The sequence below is a fragment of the Euprymna scolopes genome, chromosome 45 (assembly GCF_053919585.1).
Source record: "Euprymna scolopes isolate OS-2025 chromosome 45, ASM5391958v1, whole genome shotgun sequence".
NCBI classification, from domain to species: Eukaryota; Metazoa; Mollusca; class Cephalopoda; order Sepiida; family Sepiolidae; genus Euprymna; species Euprymna scolopes.
The window spans coordinates 54,027,198-54,048,621 of NC_136526.1; the positions used below are offsets into that span (position 1 = coordinate 54,027,198).

The window sequence follows — 21,424 nt, forward strand, 5'->3', positions numbered from 1 at the left end:
TTAAATACTAATTTTCAAATGCAGAAACGTTTTAATCTTTGTTTGTAATTTTTGTCAACTTGAATGAGGATATTATGCAAAATATATTATTAATTAAAGTTTTTTCAAAACCTATAATAAAAATAAAGTTAAATACTAATTTTCAAATGCAGAAACGTTTTAATCTTTGTTTTTAATTTTTGTCAACTTGAATGAGGATATTATGCAAAATATATTATTAATTAAAGTTTTTTCAAAACCTATAATAAAAATAAAGTTAAATACTAATTTTCAAATACAGAAACGTTTTAATCTTTGTTTTTAATTTTTGTCAACTTGAATGAGGATATTATGCAAAATATATTATTAATTAAAGATTTTTCAAAACCTATAATAAAAATAAAGTTAAATACTTATTTTCAAATGCAGAAACGTTTTAATCTTTGTTTTTAATTTTTGTCAACTTGAATGAGGATATTATGCAAAATATATTATTAATTAAAGTTTTTTCAAAACCTATAATAAAAATAAAGTTAAATACTAATTTTCAAATGCAGAATCGTTTTAATCTTTGTTTTTAATTTTTTGTCAACTTGAATGAGGATAATATTCAAAATATATTATTAATTAAAGTTTTTTCAAAACCTATAATAAAAATAAAGTTAAATACTAATTTTCAAATACAGAAACGTTTTAATCTTTGTTTTTAATTTTTGTCAACTTGAATGAGGATAATATTCAAAATATATTATTAATTAAAGTTTTTTCAAAACCTATAATAAAAATAAAGTTAAATACTTATTTTCAAATGCAGAAACGTTTTAATCTTTGTTTTTAATTTTTGTCAACTTGAATGAGGATATTATGCAAAATATATTATTAATTAAAGTTTTTTCAAAACCTATAATAAAAATAAAGTTAAATACTTATTTTCAAATGCAGAAACGTTTTAATCTTTGTTTTTAATTTTTGTCAACTTGAATGAGGATATTATGCAAAATATATTATTAATTAAAGTTTTTTCAAAACCTATAATAAAAATAAAGTTAAATACTAATTTTCAAATGCAGAAACGTTTTAATCTTTGTTTTTAATTTTTGTCAACTTGAATGAGGATAATATTCAAAATATATTATTAATTAAAGTTTTTTCAAAACCTATAATAAAAATAAAGTTAAATACTAATTTTCAAATGCAGAAACGTTTTAATCTTTGTTTTTAATTTTTGTCAACTTGAATGAGGATAATATTCAAAATATATTATTAATTAAAGTTTTTTCAAAACCTATAATAAAAATAAAGTTAAATACTTATTTTCAAATGCAGAAACGTTTTAATCTTTGTTTTTAATTTTTGTCAACTTGAATGAGGATATTATGCAAAATATATTATTAATTAAAGTTTTTTCAAAACCTATAATAAAAATAAAGTTAAATACTAATTTTCAAATGCAGAAACGTTTTAATCTTTGTTTTTAATTTTTGTCAACTTGAATGAGGATATTATGCAAAATATATTATTAATTAAAGTTTTTTCAAAACCTATAATAAAAATAAAGTTAAATACTAATTTTCAAATGCAGAAACGTTTTAATCTTTGTTTTTAATTTTTCTCAACTTGAATGAGGATAATATTCAAAATATATTATTAATTAAAGTTTTTTCAAAACCTATAATAAAAATAAAGTTAAATACTAATTTTCAAATGCAGAAACGTTTTAATCTTTGTTTTTAATTTTTGTCAACTTGAATGAGGATAATATTCAAAATATATTATTAATTAAAGTTTTTTCAAAACCTATAATAAAAATAAAGTTAAATACTTATTTTCAAATGCAGAAACGTTTTAATCTTTGTTTTTAATTTTTGTCAACTTGAATGAGGATATTATGCAAAATATATTATTAATTAAAGTTTTTTCAAAACCTATAATAAAAATAAAGTTAAATACTTATTTTCAAATGCAGAAACGTTTTAATCTTTGTTTTTAATTTTTGTCAACTTGAATGAGGATATTATGCAAAATATATTATTAATTAAAGTTTTTTCAAAACCTATAATAAAAATAAAGTTAAATACTAATTTTCAAATGCAGAAACGTTTTAATCTTTGTTTTTAATTTTTGTCAACTTGAATGAGGATATTATGCAAAATATATTATTAATTAAAGTTTTTTCAAAACCTATAATAAAAATAAAGTTAAATACTAATTTTCAAATGCAGAAACGTTTTAATCTTTGTTTTTAATTTTTGTCAACTTGAATGAGGATATTATGCAAAATATATTATTAATTAAAGTTTTTTCAAAACCTATAATAAAAATAAAGTTAAATACTAATTTTCAAATGCAGAAACGTTTTAATCTTTGTTTTTAATTTTTGTCAACTTGAATGAGGATATTATGCAAAATATATTATTAATTAAAGTTTTTTCAAAACCTATAATAAAAATAAAGTTAAATACTAATTTTCAAATACAGAAACGTTTTAATCTTTGTTTTTAATTTTTGTCAACTTGAATGAGGATATTATGCAAAATATATTATTAATTAAAGTTTTTTCAAAACCTATAATAAAAATAAAGTTAAATACTTATTTTCAAATGCAGAAACGTTTTAATCTTTGTTTTTAATTTTTGTCAACTTGAATGAGGATATTATGCAAAATATATTATTAATTAAAGTTTTTTACAAACCTATAATAAAAATAAAGTTAAATACTAATTTTCAAATGCAGAATCGTTTTAATCTTTGTTTTTAATTTTTTGTCAACTTGAATGAGGATAATATTAAAAATATATTATTAATTAAAGTTTTTTTAAAACCTATAATAAAAATAAAGTTAAATACTTATTTTCAAATGCAGAAACGTTTTAATCTTTGTTTTTAATTTTTGTCAACTTGAATGAGGATATTATGCAAAATATATTATTAATTAAAGTTTTTTCAAAACCTATAATAAAAATAAAGTTAAATACTAATTTTCAAATGCAGAAACGTTTTAATCTTTGTTTTTAATTTTTTGTCAACTTGAATGAGGATAATATGCAAAATATATTATTAATTAAAGTTTTTTAAAAAACTATAATAAAAATAAAGTTAAATACTAATTTTCAAATGCAGAAACGTTTTAATCTTTGTTTTTAATTTTTTTTCAACTTGAATGAGGATAATATGCAAAATATATTATTAATTAAAGTTTTTTCAAAACCTATAATAAAAATAAAGTTAAATACTAATTTTCAAATGCAGAAACGTTTTAATCTTTGTTTTTAATTTTTTGTCAACTTGAATGAGGATAATATGCAAAATATATTATTAAAGTTTTTTCAAAACCTATAATAAAAATAAAGTTAAATACTAATTTTCAAATGCAGAAACGTTTTAATCTTTGTTTTTAATTTTTGTCAACTTGAATGAGGATAATATGCAAAATATATTATTAATTAAAGTTTTTTCAAACCTATAATAAAAATAAAGTTAAATACTAGTTTTCAAATGCAGAAACGTTTTAATCTTTGTTTTTAATTTTTTGTCAACTTGAATGAGGATATTATGCAAAATATATTATTAATTAAAGTTTTTTCAAAACCTATAATAAAAATAAAGTTAAATACTAATTTTCAAATGCAGAAACGTTTTAATCTTTGTTTTTAATTTTTTGTCAACTTGAATGAGGATAATATGCAAAATATATTATTAATTAAAGTTTTTTCAAAAATTATAATAAAAATAAAGTTAAATACTAATTTTCAAATGCAGAAACGTTTTAATCTTTGTTTTTAATTTTTTGTCAACTTGAATGAGGATAATATGCAAAATATATTATTAATTAAAGTTTTTTCAAAACCTATAATAAAAATAAAGTTAAATACTAATTTTCAAATGCAGAAACGTTTTAATCTTTGTTTTTAATTTTTTGTCAACTTGAATGAGGATAATATGCAAAATATATTATTAATTAAAGTTTTTTCAAAACCTATAATAAAAATAAAGTTAAATACTAATTTTCAAATGCAGAAACGTTTTAATCTTTGTTTTTAATTTTTGTCAACTTGAATGAGGATATTATGCAAAATATATTATTAATTAAAGTTTTTTCAAAACCTATAATAAAAATAAAGTTAAATACTAATTTTCAAATGCAGAAACGTTTTAATCTTTGTTTTTAATTTTTGTCAACTTGAATGAGGATATTATGCAAAATATATTATTAATTAAAGGTTTTTACAAACCTATAATAAAAATAAAGTTAAATACTAATTTTCAAATGCAGAAACGTTTTAATCTTTGTTTTTAATTTTTGTCAACTTGAATGAGGATATTATGCAAAATATATTATTAATTAAAGTTTTTTCAAAACCTATAATAAAAATAAAGTTAAATACTAATTTTCAAATGCAGAAACGTTTTAATCTTTGTTTTTAATTTTTGTCAACTTGAATGAGGATATTATGCAAAATATATTATTAATTAAAGTTTTTTCAAAACCTATAATAAAAATAAAGTTTAATACTTATTTTCAAATGCAGAAACGTTTTAATCTTTGTTTTTAATTTTTGTCAACTTGGATGAGGATATTATGCAAAATATATTATTAATTAAAGTTTTTTCAAAACCTATAATAAAAATAAAGTTAAATACTAATTTTCAAATACAGAAACGTTTTAATCTTTGTTTTTAATTTTTGTCAACTTGAATGAGGATATTATGCAAAATATATTATTAATTAAAGTTTTTTCAAAACCTATAATAAAAATAAAGTTAAATACTTATTTTCAAATGCAGAAACGTTTTAATCTTTGTTTTTAATTTTTGTCAACTTGAATGAGGATATTATGCAAAATATATTATTAATTAAAGTTTTTTACAAACCTATAATAAAAATAAAGTTAAATACTAATTTTCAAATGCAGAAACGTTTTTATCTTTATTTTTAATTTTTGTCAACTTGAATGAGGATATTATGCAAAATATATTATTAATTAAAGTTTTTTCAAAACCTATAATAAAAATAAAGTTAAATACTAATTTTCAAATGCAGAAACGTTTTAATCTTTGTTTTTAATTTTTGTCAACTTGAATGAGGATATTATGCAAAATATATTATTAATTAAAGTTTTTTCAAAACCTATAATAAAAATAAAGTTAAATACTAATTTTCAAATGCAGAAACGTTTTAATCTTTGTTTTTAATTTTTGTCAACTTGAATGAGGATATTATGCAAAATATATTATTAATTAAAGTTTTTTCAAAACCTATAATAAAAATAAAGTTAAATACTAATTTTCAAATGCAGAAACGTTTTAATCTTTGTTTTTAATTTTTGTCAACTTGAATGAGGATATTATGCAAAATATATTATTAATTAAAGTTTTTTCAAAACTTATAATAAAAATAAAGTTAAATACTAATTTTCAAATGCAGAAACGTTTTAATCTTTGTTTTTAATTTTTTGTCAACTTGAATGAGGATAATATGCAAAATATATTATTAATTAAAGTTTTTTCAAAACCTATAATAAAAATAAAGTTAAATACTAATTTTCAAATGCAGAAACGTTTTAATCTTTGTTTTTAATTTTTTGTCAACTTGAATGAGGATAATATGCAAAATATATTATTAATTAAAGTTTTTTCAAAACCTATAATAAAAATAAAGTTAAATACTAATTTTCAAATGCAGAAACGTTTTAATCTTTGTTTTTAATTTTTTGTCAACTTGAATGAGGATAATATGCAAAATATATTATTAATTAAAGTTTTTTCAAAACCTATAATAAAAATAAAGTTAAATACTAATTTTCAAATGCAGAAACGTTTTAATCTTTGTTTTTAATTTTTGTCAACTTGAATGAGGATATTATGCAAAATATATTATTAATTAAAGTTTTTTCAAAACCTATAATAAAAATAAAGTTAAATACTAATTTTCAAATGCAGAAACGTTTTAATCTTTGTTTTTAATTTTTGTCAACTTGAATGAGGATATTATGCAAAATATATTATTAATTAAAGTTTTTTCAAAACCTATAATAAAAATATAGTTAAATACTAATTTTCAAATGCAGAAACGTTTTAATCTTTGTTTTTAATTTTTGTCAACTTGAATGAGGATATTATGCAAAATATATTATTAATTAAAGTTTTTTACAAACCTATAATAAAAATAAAGTTAAATACTAATTTTCAAATGCAGAAACGTTTTAATCTTTGTTTTTAATTTTTGTCAACTTGAATGAGGATATTATGCAAAATATATTATTAATTAAAGTTTTTTCAAAACCTATAATAAAAATAAAGTTAAATACTAATTTTCAAATGCAGAAACGTTTTAATCTTTGTTTTTAATTTTTGTCAACTTGAATGAGGATATTATGCAAAATATATTATTAATTAAAGTTTTTTCAAAACCTATAATAAAAATAAAGTTAAATACTTATTTTCAAATGCAGAAACGTTTTAATCTTTGTTTTTAATTTTTGTCAACTTGAATGAGGATATTATGCAAAATATATTATTAATTAAAGTTTTTTCAAAACCTATAATAAAAATAAAGTTAAATACTAATTTTCAAATACAGAAACGTTTTAATCTTTGTTTTTAATTTTTGTCAACTTGAATGAGGATATTATGCAAAATATATTATTAATTAAAGTTTTTTCAAAACCTATAATAAAAATAAAGTTAAATACTTATTTTCAAATGCAGAAACGTTTTAATCTTTGTTTTTAATTTTTGTCAACTTGAATGAGGATATTATGCAAAATATATTATTAATTAAAGTTTTTTCAAAACCTATAATAAAAATAAAGTTAAATACTAATTTTCAAATACAGAAACGTTTTAATCTTTGTTTTTAATTTTTGTCAACTTGAATGAGGATATTATGCAAAATATATTATTAATTAAAGTTTTTTCAAAACCTATAATAAAAATAAAGTTAAATACTTATTTTCAAATGCAGAAACGTTTTAATCTTTGTTTTTAATTTTTGTCAACTTGAATGAGGATATTATGCAAAATATATTATTAATTAAAGTTTTTTCAAAACCTATAATAAAAATAAAGTTAAATACTTATTTTAAAATGCAGAAACGTTTTAATCTTTGTTTGTAATTTTTGTCAACTTGAATGAGGATATTATGCAAAATATATTATTAATTAAAGTTTTTTCAAAACCTATAATAAAAATAAAGTTAAATACTAATTTTCAAATGCAGAAACGTTTTAATCTTTGTTTTTAATTTTTGTCAACTTGAATGAGGATATTATGCAAAATATATTATTAATTAAAGTTTTTTCAAAACCTATAATAAAAATAAAGTTAAATACTAATTTTCAAATACAGAAACGTTTTAATCTTTGTTTTTAATTTTTGTCAACTTGAATGAGGATATTATGCAAAATATATTATTAATTAAAGATTTTTCAAAACCTATAATAAAAATAAAGTTAAATACTTATTTTCAAATGCAGAAACGTTTTAATCTTTGTTTTTAATTTTTGTCAACTTGAATGAGGATATTATGCAAAATATATTATTAATTAAAGTTTTTTCAAAACCTATAATAAAAATAAAGTTAAATACTAATTTTCAAATGCAGAATCGTTTTAATCTTTGTTTTTAATTTTTTGTCAACTTGAATGAGGATAATATTCAAAATATATTATTAATTAAAGTTTTTTCAAAACCTATAATAAAAATAAAGTTAAATACTTATTTTCAAATGCAGAAACGTTTTAATCTTTGTTTTTAATTTTTGTCAACTTGAATGAGGATATTATGCAAAATATATTATTAATTAAAGTTTTTTACAAACCTATAATAAAAATAAAGTTAAATACTAATTTTCAAATGCAGAAACGTTTTAATCTTTGTTTTTAATTTTTGTCAACTTGAATGAGGATATTATGCAAAATATATTATTAATTAAAGTTTTTTCAAAACCTATAATAAAAATAAAGTTAAATACTAATTTTCAAATGCAGAAACGTTTTAATCTTTGTTTTTAATTTTTGTCAACTTGAATGAGGATATTATGCAAAATATATTATTAATTAAAGTTTTTTCAAAACCTATAATAAAAATAAAGTTAAATACTTATTTTCAAATGCAGAAACGTTTTAATCTTTGTTTTTAATTTTTGTCAACTTGAATGAGGATATTATGCAAAATATATTATTAATTAAAGTTTTTTCAAAACCTATAATAAAAATAAAGTTAAATACTAATTTTCAAATACAGAAACGTTTTAATCTTTGTTTTTAATTTTTGTCAACTTGAATGAGGATATTATGCAAAATATATTATTAATTAAAGTTTTTTCAAAACCTATAATAAAAATAAAGTTAAATACTTATTTTAAAATGCAGAAACGTTTTAATCTTTGTTTTTAATTTTTGTCAACTTGAATGAGGATATTATGCAAAATATATTATTAATTAAAGTTTTTTCAAAACCTATAATAAAAATAAAGTTAAATACTAATTTTCAAATACAGAAACGTTTTAATCTTTGTTTTTAATTTTTGTCAACTTGAATGAGGATATTATGCAAAATATATTATTAATTAAAGTTTTTTCAAAACCTATAATAAAAATAAAGTTAAATACTTATTTTCAAATGCAGAAACGTTTTAATCTTTGTTTTTAATTTTTGTCAACTTGAATGAGGATATTATGCAAAATATATTATTAATTAAAGTTTTTTCAAAACCTATAATAAAAATAAAGTTAAATACTAATTTTCAAATGCAGAAACGTTTTAATCTTTGTTTGTAATTTTTGTCAACTTGAATGAGGATATTATGCAAAATATATTATTAATTAAAGTTTTTTCAAAACCTATAATAAAAATAAAGTTAAATACTAATTTTCAAATGCAGAAACGTTTTAATCTTTGTTTTTAATTTTTGTCAACTTGAATGAGGATATTATGCAAAATATATTATTAATTAAAGTTTTTTCAAAACCTATAATAAAAATAAAGTTAAATACTAATTTTCAAATACAGAAACGTTTTAATCTTTGTTTTTAATTTTTGTCAACTTGAATGAGGATATTATGCAAAATATATTATTAATTAAAGATTTTTCAAAACCTATAATAAAAATAAAGTTAAATACTTATTTTCAAATGCAGAAACGTTTTAATCTTTGTTTTTAATTTTTGTCAACTTGAATGAGGATATTATGCAAAATATATTATTAATTAAAGTTTTTTCAAAACCTATAATAAAAATAAAGTTAAATACTAATTTTCAAATGCAGAATCGTTTTAATCTTTGTTTTTAATTTTTTGTCAACTTGAATGAGGATAATATTCAAAATATATTATTAATTAAAGTTTTTTCAAAACCTATAATAAAAATAAAGTTAAATACTAATTTTCAAATACAGAAACGTTTTAATCTTTGTTTTTAATTTTTGTCAACTTGAATGAGGATAATATTCAAAATATATTATTAATTAAAGTTTTTTCAAAACCTATAATAAAAATAAAGTTAAATACTTATTTTCAAATGCAGAAACGTTTTAATCTTTGTTTTTAATTTTTGTCAACTTGAATGAGGATATTATGCAAAATATATTATTAATTAAAGTTTTTTCAAAACCTATAATAAAAATAAAGTTAAATACTTATTTTCAAATGCAGAAACGTTTTAATCTTTGTTTTTAATTTTTGTCAACTTGAATGAGGATATTATGCAAAATATATTATTAATTAAAGTTTTTTCAAAACCTATAATAAAAATAAAGTTAAATACTAATTTTCAAATGCAGAAACGTTTTAATCTTTGTTTTTAATTTTTGTCAACTTGAATGAGGATAATATTCAAAATATATTATTAATTAAAGTTTTTTCAAAACCTATAATAAAAATAAAGTTAAATACTAATTTTCAAATGCAGAAACGTTTTAATCTTTGTTTTTAATTTTTGTCAACTTGAATGAGGATAATATTCAAAATATATTATTAATTAAAGTTTTTTCAAAACCTATAATAAAAATAAAGTTAAATACTTATTTTCAAATGCAGAAACGTTTTAATCTTTGTTTTTAATTTTTGTCAACTTGAATGAGGATATTATGCAAAATATATTATTAATTAAAGTTTTTTCAAAACCTATAATAAAAATAAAGTTAAATACTAATTTTCAAATGCAGAAACGTTTTAATCTTTGTTTTTAATTTTTGTCAACTTGAATGAGGATATTATGCAAAATATATTATTAATTAAAGTTTTTTCAAAACCTATAATAAAAATAAAGTTAAATACTAATTTTCAAATGCAGAAACGTTTTAATCTTTGTTTTTAATTTTTCTCAACTTGAATGAGGATAATATTCAAAATATATTATTAATTAAAGTTTTTTCAAAACCTATAATAAAAATAAAGTTAAATACTAATTTTCAAATGCAGAAACGTTTTAATCTTTGTTTTTAATTTTTGTCAACTTGAATGAGGATAATATTCAAAATATATTATTAATTAAAGTTTTTTCAAAACCTATAATAAAAATAAAGTTAAATACTTATTTTCAAATGCAGAAACGTTTTAATCTTTGTTTTTAATTTTTGTCAACTTGAATGAGGATATTATGCAAAATATATTATTAATTAAAGTTTTTTCAAAACCTATAATAAAAATAAAGTTAAATACTTATTTTCAAATGCAGAAACGTTTTAATCTTTGTTTTTAATTTTTGTCAACTTGAATGAGGATATTATGCAAAATATATTATTAATTAAAGTTTTTTCAAAACCTATAATAAAAATAAAGTTAAATACTAATTTTCAAATGCAGAAACGTTTTAATCTTTGTTTTTAATTTTTGTCAACTTGAATGAGGATATTATGCAAAATATATTATTAATTAAAGTTTTTTCAAAACCTATAATAAAAATAAAGTTAAATACTAATTTTCAAATGCAGAAACGTTTTAATCTTTGTTTTTAATTTTTGTCAACTTGAATGAGGATATTATGCAAAATATATTATTAATTAAAGTTTTTTCAAAACCTATAATAAAAATAAAGTTAAATACTAATTTTCAAATGCAGAAACGTTTTAATCTTTGTTTTTAATTTTTGTCAACTTGAATGAGGATATTATGCAAAATATATTATTAATTAAAGTTTTTTCAAAACCTATAATAAAAATAAAGTTAAATACTAATTTTCAAATGCAGAAACGTTTTAATCTTTGTTTTTAATTCTTGTCAACTTGAATGAGGATATTATGCAAAATATATTATTAATTAAAGTTTTTTCAAAACCTATAATAAAAATAAAGTTAAATACTAATTTTCAAATGCAGAAACGTTTTAATCTTTGTTTTTAATTTTTGTCAACTTGAATGAGGATATTATGCAAAATATATTATTAATTAAAGTTTTTTCAAAACCTATAATAAAAATAAAGTTAAATACTAATTTTCAAATGCAGAAACGTTTTAATCTTTGTTTTTAATTTTTGTCAACTTGAATGAGGATAATATTCAAAATATATTATTAATTAAAGTTTTTTCAAAACCTATAATAAAAATAAAGTTAAATACTTATTTTCAAATGCAGAAACGTTTTAATCTTTGTTTTTAATTTTTGTCAACTTGAATGAGGATATTATGCAAAATATATTATTAATTAAAGTTTTTTCAAAACCTATAATAAAAATAAAGTTAAATACTTATTTTCAAATGCAGAAACGTTTTAATCTTTGTTTTTAATTTTTGTCAACTTGAATGAGGATATTATGCAAAATATATTATTAATTAAAGTTTTTTCAAAACCTATAATAAAAATAAAGTTAAATACTAATTTTCAAATGCAGAAACGTTTTAATCTTTGTTTTTAATTTTTGTCAACTTGAATGAGGATATTATGCAAAATATATTATTAATTAAAGTTTTTTCAAAACCTATAATAAAAATAAAGTTAAATACTAATTTTCAAATGCAGAAACGTTTTAATCTTTGTTTTTAATTTTTGTCAACTTGAATGAGGATATTATGCAAAATATATTATTAATTAAAGTTTTTTCAAAACCTATAATAAAAATAAAGTTAAATACTAATTTTCAAATGCAGAAACGTTTTAATCTTTGTTTTTAATTTTTGTCAACTTGAATGAGGATATTATGCAAAATATATTATTAATTAAAGTTTTTTCAAAACCTATAATAAAAATAAAGTTAAATACTAATTTTCAAATGCAGAAACGTTTTAATCTTTGTTTTTAATTTTTGTCAACTTGAATGAGGATATTATGCAAAATATATTATTAATTAAAGTTTTTTCAAAACCTATAATAAAAATAAAGTTAAATACTAATTTTCAAATGCAGAAACGTTTTAATCTTTGTTTTTAATTTTTGTCAACTTGAATGAGGATATTATGCAAAATATATTATTAATTAAAGTTTTTTCAAAACCTATAATAAAAATAAAGTTAAATACTAATTTTCAAATGCAGAAACGTTTTAATCTTTGTTTTTAATTTTTGTCAACTTGAATGAGGATATTATGCAAAATATATTATTAATTAAAGTTTTTTCAAAACCTATAATAAAAATAAAGTTAAATACTAATTTTCAAATGCAGAAACGTTTTAATCTTTGTTTTTAATTTTTGTCAACTTGAATGAGGATATTATGCAAAATATATTATTAATTAAAGTTTTTTCAAAACCTATAATAAAAATAAAGTTAAATACTAATTTTCAAATGCAGAAACGTTTTAATCTTTGTTTTTAATTTTTGTCAACTTGAATGAGGATATTATGCAAAATATATTATTAATTAAAGTTTTTTCAAAACCTATAATAAAAATAAAGTTAAATACTAATTTTCAAATGCAGAAACGTTTTAATCTTTGTTTTTAATTTTTGTCAACTTGAATGAGGATATTATGCAAAATATATTATTAATTAAAGTTTTTTCAAAACCTATAATAAAAATAAAGTTAAATACTAATTTTCAAATGCAGAAACGTTTTAATCTTTGTTTTTAATTTTTGTCAACTTGAATGAGGATATTATGCAAAATATATTATTAATTAAAGTTTTTTCAAAACCTATAATAAAAATAAAGTTAAATACTAATTTTCAAATGCAGAAACGTTTTAATCTTTGTTTTTAATTTTTGTCAACTTGAATGAGGATATTATGCAAAATATATTATTAATTAAAGTTTTTTCAAAACCTATAATAAAAATAAAGTTAAATACTAATTTTCAAATGCAGAAACGTTTTAATCTTTGTTTTTAATTTTTGTCAACTTGAATGAGGATATTATGCAAAATATATTATTAATTAAAGTTTTTTTCAAAACCTATAATAAAAATAAAGTTAAATACTAATTTTCAAATGCAGAAACGTTTTAATCTTTGTTTTTAATTTTTGTCAACTTGAATGAGGATATTATGCAAAATATATTATTAATTAAAGTTTTTTCAAAACCTATAATAAAAATAAAGTTAAATACTAATTTTCAAATGCAGAAACGTTTTAATCTTTGTTTTTAATTTTTGTCAACTTGAATGAGGATATTATGCAAAATATATTATTAATTAAAGTTTTTTCAAAACCTATAATAAAAATAAAGTTAAATACTAATTTTCAAATGCAGAAACGTTTTAATCTTTGTTTTTATTTTTTGTCAACTTGAATGAGGATATTATGCAAAATATATTATTAATTAAAGTTTTTTCAAAACCTATAATAAAAATAAAGTTAAATACTAATTTTCAAATGCAGAAACGTTTTAATCTTTGTTTTTAATTTTTGTCAACTTGAATGAGGATATTATGCAAAATATATTATTAATTAAAGTTTTTTCAAAACCTATAATAAAAATAAAGTTAAATACTAATTTTCAAATGCAGAAACGTTTTAATCTTTGTTTTTAATTTTTGTCAACTTGAATGAGGATATTATGCAAAATATATTATTAATTAAAGTTTTTTCAAAACCTATAATAAAAATAAAGTTAAATACTAATTTTCAAATGCAGAAACGTTTTAATCTTTGTTTTTAATTTTTGTCAACTTGAATGAGGATATTATGCAAAATATATTATTAATTAAAGTTTTTTCAAAACCTATAATAAAAATAAAGTTAAATACTAATTTTCAAATGCAGAAACGTTTTAATCTTTGTTTTTAATTTTTGTCAACTTGAATGAGGATATTATGCAAAATATATTATTAATTAAAGTTTTTTTTCAAAACCTATAATAAAAATAAAGTTAAATACTAATTTTCAAATGCAGAAACGTTTTAATCTTTGTTTTTAATTTTTGTCAACTTGAATGAGGATATTATGCAAAATATATTATTAATTAAAGTTTTTTCAAAACCTATAATAAAAATAAAGTTAAATACTAATTTTCAAATGCAGAAACGTTTTAATCTTTGTTTTTAATTTTTGTCAACTTGAATGAGGATATTATGCAAAATATATTATTAATTAAAGTTTTTTCAAAACCTATAATAAAAATAAAGTTAAATACTAATTTTCAAATGCAGAAACGTTTTAATCTTTGTTTTTAATTTTTGTCAACTTGAATGAGGATATTATGCAAAATATATTATTAATTAAAGTTTTTTCAAAACCTATAATAAAAATAAAGTTAAATACTAATTTTCAAATGCAGAAACGTTTTAATCTTTGTTTTTAATTTTTGTCAACTTGAATGAGGATATTATGCAAAATATATTATTGATTAAAGTTTTTTCAAAACCTATAATAAAAATAAAGTTAAATACTAATTTTCAAATGCAGAAACGTTTTAATCTTTGTTTTTAATTTTTGTCAACTTGAATGAGGATATTATGCAAAATATATTATTAATTAAAGTTTTTTAAAAACCTATAATAAAAATAAAGTTAAATACTAATTTTCAAATGCAGAAACGTTTTAATCTTTGTTTTTAATTTTTGTCAACTTGAATGAGGATATTATGCAAAATATATTATTAATTAAAGTTTTTTCAAAACCTATAATAAAAATAAAGTTAAATACTAATTTTCAGATGAGGATTGCTTATTCATTTTGAGTGTCATTTTCACATGTACTCTCTGACCTTTCAAATTTGGGAATTTGGACGGAATTTTGAACGGAACCTTTTTATTAACTTCATGCAAGGACCCATGGCACAGCAGTTAGAGTGCTTGGAAAAATTAATTGTAAAAGTCGTGTTAGGGTATTCTGAAGGTTGAAAGTTCAATTCTCAGTGTGGACGACTGAAAAATACCCCCTCCCCCCATGAAAGGTTCCATTCTAAATTCCTTCCAAATTCCCAAATTAACAGAAACTAACCCGACAGAAACATTCCCAAGTTTGACAAGATACACGTGAAGAAGGTCAGAGGTTACATTGACTGAAATATTGTGAAAATGCCACTCAAGATGAGAACAGTAGTCTGATGAATCCAATTAATATGAGAAACGTTTTAATGTTTTTTTCTAACAAAAAATACTTTTTATGTTTGACTTAAAACAAATATGTTATTTATTTACAAGAATAGAGAAAACTGAAAAATATTTGCTCATCTATGGAATAGACTGTTCTTTTGAAAACAAGTGGATAACAGTTGTCATAAATATTTGTATACGAATGCGAATAAAGGGAAAACTTTTCTTTGTAAATAAACTGGAACATTATCAACTTTCTTCTCTCAATCTGTGAATGAATACACATCATGAGAAAGAGTCTCACATTATTTTCCAGAGGTTTTCAATTTGAAAATACACATGGAAGCTCGATCTATTCTGATTATCAGTTTTGAATATGGAAACATTTCAATCTTTCTTTTTAATGAACTTATATATTTGGGAAGTGATATACAAATTATCATTAGCATATGAAGCGATGCTCTTTATTTAAACAAATTGAGCTTAGGTAATTTGGACAATATCAAAACATTGTTAATTCACTGTCTGCATAGCAGCAGCAGCCATATAATGCAATGATTAGAAGCTCTGACTATCGTTTGGGCGATCGGGTTTCGATCTTGCTTTAAGGTAGTTGCTTGTCTAGCTGCACTGATGAGCTGTGAAACAGCGAAACAGTACTGTATGTGGATGGCTATATATATATATATATATATATATATATATATATATATATATATATATATATATATGTAAGCCATGTTTAATTTCAGAACAGTTTCCGATAGTTTGTTGTTCTGCACAAGTCCTGGGAGGTGACTGGTTCGCAGTAGACAGTTCTCGAGTTGGAATCCACAGAGCAAATGATTCTTCCCGTGTTGAGACGGAGAAAACATGGAAAATTGCTACAGAAAGGTTTAATTTTTATGGAAAAATTCTGGTTCCTGATTGGTTGGTAGCAGAACGTGAATTAATTCGATTCGTCAATTCCTAGCAGCATTGTTTATAAATAGAATCTCTCGATTATGCGGGATCATATCCCCATTATAGTCCAAAACTATTGTAACAATATATATTTGGGAAGTGATATACAAATAACCCTTAGCGTATGAAGCAATGCTCTTTGTGTAAACAAATTGAGCTTAAGTACTTTGGACAATGTCAAAACATTGTTAATTCACTGCCCGCATAGCAGCAGCTGTATAGTGCAATGGTTAGAAGCTCTATCATTTGGGCTTCGATCTTGCCGTGAGGTAGTTGCTTGTCTAGCCACACTGATGAGCTGTGAAACAATGAAACAGTACTGTAAGTGGATGACTCTCTTTCTCTCTCTCTCTCTCTATATATATATATATGAATAAATGAGAATAAAATGTACTAGTAATTAAATCTATAAATTAATTATATATATAACTACATATAATTATTAATAATCATCTATATCTATAAATATAAAGGCGAAAATGTATGTATGTGTGTTCGCTTTTTCTGTCTGTCTACAAAAGGCTTCTTTCAGAGAAGCGGTCGGTCGGTTCACAACTTTTAAAAACTTTTTATATCACATATAAATCGTAATATCTCACACTTAACAACGAAGCTCGCCTGTCTATTTAATTTGCTCGATTTTGGGAAGATAAATATTCAATATTTGTTGCTCGTCGCATGTGGGTTAGTCTTTTTCCTATAACATCTTCGGGGGAAAAAAAGCATTCAGTAGTGAAGGAATACTATCCCGCAGTCAAAACTTGACCTCATTTAAAACGGGCACCTGCTAAAATAAATTCAAACGTGTTTCCGTTAGCATCTTGCGCTGGGGCAATGGTTAACATCGCACTTTTCTTTTTTTTCACACTTTAATTTACAACTTTGTCTCAACGGTTCGGGTTCGGTCCTCATACTTACTTTTTTTTTATTTACCCCCCCCAAACACCCGAGCAACGCCGGGTACCCCTCGCTAGTATATATATAAAAGCAAAATGTGTGTGTTTGTATGTCTCGCAAAAACTTCCAACAGATGACTCAGAATGTGACAAAATCAATATCGTTTTAAAGCTTGGTCTCTCAGATAACAAATATTGAAAAATTTGCCAAAAACATTCATTTCTTCACCCTCAACTGGGCAGTTTTCTACAAGGTGTCGTTTTTTCTTAATCAAAATTTTCGCAAGTTATCTTCTCCGCTCGATTGACTACCTTTAATTTCAATGCTCGTGACTTTTGGTTTCACGATGGATGCATCAGCTGGGATGTTAGGTTTTTTTCATCTTCTTTTCCGCCTTTGCATTATTGGTTCGATCCTGCCTGCTGTTTTTTTTAAACGCCCCTCTCCACCCAGGCTGCCTACTGTTGTTTTAATTCCCCCTGGGCACCCGCACTACTACCAAAGTTTTTTTAACACACTGTTGTTTCAGAGTTCCCTACTACACCACATCTACACACCTGGGAGACACAGGTTACCCCTGCTAGTTGTATATAAATAAATCAATCTTTATTTTCCAGAAGTTTTCGATTTAAAAATGCACATGGAAGCTCAATCTATTCTGATTATCAGTTTTGAATTAAATACTAATAATTCTATTTTTAAAATACAAAAATGTTTTAATGTTTCTTTTTAATAAACTTTTATATATATATATATATTTTTTTTCTGTAAAAGTCTGAGGACGCTACAGACGGTCAAAGAACGGCCGTGTAGCCAAAACAATAATGTAACTTAACAGAAAGATATGGTAATAAAAAATAAAACGTATATATATATATATATATATATATATATATATGTGTGTGTGTGTAGGATTGAGGATAAAATGCATATATTATTGATTAAGTAAATCTATAATCTATATAATCTATATCTATTTTGATTATTGGTATTGAAAAAACTATAATAGTAGTTAAATACTAAATTACATGCTAATAGTCCCATTTTCAAAATCAGAGACGTTTTAATCCTTTTAATGTTTGTTTTTCTAACAAAATGATTACGTTTTAAATGTGTGACTTAAACCAATCTCTTATTTATTCACAGGAATCGATGGAGAAAAATGAAAAATACAATCCCATCTACTGAATAGACTGTTCTTTTGAAACAAGTGGAAAACAATTCTCAGAAATATTCAAATGCGAATAACAAAACTTTTCTCCATAAATTCTCAATATTCTTCACGTCATAGCAACCTGGGAATGAATACACATTCCCACTTTATTTTCCAGAAATTTTCGATTTGAAAATGCACATGGAAGCGGCCAGTGTAGAGAAGCCGCATTCTTGTCAAATATGTGGCTGTTCGTTTAAAACGATACCTTACCTAAAAACTCACCTCCGGAATCATACGGAAAAAACTTTTATCTGTGAAATATGTGGATCTTCATTTACGAGGAATGCCTCGTTGAACAAACACAGGCGTGCACATGTCGAAGATAAACCTTTTCCCTGTCAAGCCTGTGACTCGTCGTTTGAATCGCGCTACAAGTTGGACATACATACACGCATCCACACTGGCGAGAAACCTTATTCATGTGATGTTTGTGACTCGTCGTTCACACGCAAGTTCGATCTGAAGCAACATACGCGACGTCACACAGGAGAAAAACCATATTCATGTGGCACATGTGCTGCATCGTTTACAAGCAAGTCGTATTTAATAAAACACATGCGTACACACACTGGGGAAAAGCCGTACTGTTGTGAATTGTGCGTTTCGTCATTTAAATCGAAATCAAATCTAAACACTCATATGAGAACTCACACTGGAGAGAAACCATATCCTTGTGAAGTTTGTGGATCCAGATTTTCAACGGATTCGATTTTAAAAGCACATATACGAACACACACTGGAGAGAAACCTTATATTTGTGAATTGTGTGGAGCATCGTTTTCACAAAGTTCACATATTAAAATACATATGAAAAAACACAATAGTGAGTCATAATTTATGGCCTTCAATAATAAAATTACATAGAACATAAAGAATCACCTAAGTTTATTAATTATTATTATATTATCTCATATTATTACATTATCTCATTATATTATCTCATATTGAAATAATAATGAGAAAACAATAGTGAGTAATGATTAATGGTCTTGAATGATAAAAATATACGTAGAAAGGAAAAAAGTCAATTAAGTTTATTAATTATTATTATATTATCTCATTATATTATCTCATATTAAAATACTAATGAGAAAACAATAGTGAGTAATGATTAATGGTCTTGAATGATAAAAATATACGTAGAAAGGAAAAAAGTCAATTAAGTTTATTAATTATTATTATATTATCTCATTATATTATCTCATATTAAAATACTAATGAGAAAACAATAGTGAGTAATGATTAATGGTCTTGAATAATAAAAATATACGTAGAAAGGAAAAAAGTCAACTAAGTTTATTATCAATCTCATAATAAAAGTATATGCTAAAAAATACATAGAAAACAAAGAATAAACTAAGTTTATTATCAATCTCCAAACTATGCTTGTATGGCATAATCCCGTTGACACATCAGTTCCCACTGGACCACCAAAGTTAAGCACCGTTGAACCTGGTCACTACTAAATGGGTCACCATTTGGGACTTCCAGGTGCTGTATATGCTCGCCACTTATCTCGGCATTGTTTTCAGTTATCCTGGAATTATCCTTGCCACTGGACTCAAGCAGTGCCGATTCAGGAAAACCGTGGCTGTGGATTGCGCAACCCTTGCCTCACAATTACATGTGCAGCTGCTCCTACAGAGGGGTATCCTTTGTCTTTCGAGACTGAACAGAGGCAGCATTATCAATCTCATACTAAAAGTATATGCTAAAAATTACATAAAAAAAACAAAGAGTGAACAAAATTTATTATTAATCTCATATTAAGGAAAACATCTAAAAACACAGTAACGTGAGTAACGATTAATGGTTAATCTTAAATAATAAGATCTACATAAGAGAGTCTAATAAGTAAAGCATTAAAACATGCAAAAACATAATAGTAATTAACGATTAATGGTTAATCTTAAATAATAAGATAGACATAGCTGGTCTTTGGGCCAAGATCACAGTGTAGTATCTGTTCTGATGGTACACTTCACCTTTTCTGCCCTTAGTGAAAAATAAATCCTTCACGACTGAAACAATTATTTTTGTTCCTATTTGGTGTGCCCCTTTTTGGGGAGCTGGATTTTCCCCACATTAGAAATCGTCCTTGTGTCTAACTCTGTCTTTGTGATGAGGCAAGTAAATAGGAAATAGAAAGTAAACAAACATTAATGGTCAATCTTGAATAATAAAAAACATAGAAAATAAAGAAAATCAATTAAATTTATTATTAATCTCGTATTAACAAACATTAATGGTCAATCTTGATTAATAAAAAACATAGAAAATAAAGAAAATCAATTAAATTTATTATTAATCTCGTATTAACAAACATTAATGGTCAATCTTGATTAATAAAAAACATAGAAAATAAAGAGAATCAATTAAATTTATTATTAATCTCGTATTAACAAACATTAATGGTCAATCTTGATTAATAAAAAACATAGAAAATAAAGAAAATCAATTAAATTTATTATTAATCTCGTATTAACAAACATTAATGGTCAATCTTGATTAATAAAAAACATAGAAAATAAAGAGAATCAATTAAATTTATTATTAATCTCGTATTAACAAACATTAATGGTCAATCTTGATTAATAAAAAACATAGAAAATAAAGAAAATCAATTAAATTTATTATTAATCTCGTATTAACAAACATTAATGGTCAATCTTGATTAATAAAAAACATAGAAAATAAAGAAAATCAATTAAATTTATTATTAATCTCGTATTAACAAACATTAATGGTCAATCTTGATTAATAAAAAACATAGAAAATAAAGAAAATCAATTAAATTTATTATTAATCTCGTATTAACAAACATTAATGGTCAATCTTGATTAATAAAAAACATAGAAAATAAAGAGAATCAATTAAATTTATTATTAATCTCGTATTAACAAACATTAATGGTCAATCTTGATTAATAAAAAACATAGAAAATAAAGAAAATCAATTAA

At 21.9% G+C, this 21,424-nt stretch overlaps 1 long non-coding RNA gene across 1 annotated transcript in view; it reads left to right on the forward strand.

Annotated features, from left to right (window-relative positions):
* LOC145269091 (uncharacterized) overlaps positions 1 to 19,339 on the forward strand; it is a 51,909-nt gene extending 32,570 nt beyond the window's left edge. The window contains exon 2 of the long non-coding RNA XR_013864950.1: positions 18,395 to 19,339. This is a non-coding gene — a long non-coding RNA (uncharacterized LOC145269091). The remainder of the gene's footprint in view (positions 1 to 18,394) is intronic.
* The last annotated feature ends 2,085 nt before the right edge of the window (positions 19,340 to 21,424 follow it).